General features: G+C 43.9%; 1 long non-coding RNA gene across 2 annotated transcripts in view; it reads left to right on the top strand.

Annotated features, from left to right (window-relative positions):
- LOC109287663 overlaps positions 1 to 1,207 on the top strand; it is a 22,166-nt gene that overhangs the window by 7,321 nt on the left and 13,638 nt on the right. The window lies entirely within an intron of this gene.

Below are 1,207 nucleotides of genomic sequence, written 5' to 3'. Positions count from 1 at the left end.
AGGCATTTTTGAATTCCATGGCTATGCATATTTTTCCTGGTGAGAGAATGCTTTGCACAAATAGTTTTACACCCAGTACTTAATGTCTGTTTTATATTAGCAAACATGCTCGGGGATGGTTTTATGGCCTGTCTGGCCACTGAGGGTGAACATGTGGGTTGAAGCAAGAAAGTTCAAGTGTGTTTGCACAACACCAAGCTTAATGATCTTTGGGAGCCTTTGAGCACAGACTGCATATAATAATACACCCGTCTCCTTCATGCTCAAACCCAGCGCTGCAAACTCCTGGATTCATCGAGACTAATTTTCCCGTGGTGTTCTGTCTTACATTGGTGCTTGTTCAGAAACACACAAAGGACCAAAGGACGTGTTGATTTTTCATTCTCCAGGACCAAGCTTTTTGGCCTAGATCACACACACATTTTTGTTTATGTACTCTTCTTTCCTCAGTTTCTGTTGTATAGCTACATTGCTGGATTTAGCAAAGCCAGTGGAAATGGGACTGTTCAGACTCAGGTACGCAGGCTTTTTATTTTGAACCTAGTTGTATGCTGTCACTTTGGACATGATTGCAGCTGATGTGATTGTGCTTATTGAGTGCATGCATCCTTCTTCTTCTTTTTTTTTTTTAGGACAGTGCCATTTGACATAAGCAGGCCTTGTTCAGCATTGGAACGGTCTCTTACGCTGCATTCATGGGAGGGCGGGTTTTCAAGTCTGACAATTACTTTCTTGGTACTTATTGCTCGGGGAGATTGGTAATGAGAACACAATGAGATTTAAGTGCAGTAAGGCCTTGAGGGTTATTACTGGTCTCTCTGGGCCCACATTCACACTTCTTAAGTTTCCTCTTGGCGGTGTTTGGATTTATAGATTGCTGCTTAAGGTGCTTTTGGTCAGGTGTTGCAGCTGTTACCTTGCTTCTCACTCAGCTTTTAAGATGATCTCCCAATAACAAGATTCTATACATGGAAAATGACAAATGTGTTATAATTTTCCACATATGGAATCTTTTTATTAGAGGGTTGTCTTAAATTCTTCCCTATGACCACTCCAACGGGGAAAACAGTGGCAACAGGGGGAGTTGCCTCTTGCTCCCCAGCCTCTTGTCCCACCCCTTCAGTGCCACTGCCCCCTGCCCCCTTTGTTGCTTATCCTGTGTAGTAGCTCCGGCCCAGAGCAGAGAGCATATGGCAGCTCTGGGCCC

This window comes from Gavialis gangeticus, unplaced genomic scaffold (genome assembly GCF_001723915.1).
Source record: "Gavialis gangeticus isolate Ggan-Ray unplaced genomic scaffold, GavGan_comp1, whole genome shotgun sequence".
Taxonomy (NCBI): domain Eukaryota; kingdom Metazoa; phylum Chordata; order Crocodylia; family Gavialidae; genus Gavialis; species Gavialis gangeticus.
This window is presented reverse-complemented; position numbering and strand designations above follow the sequence as displayed.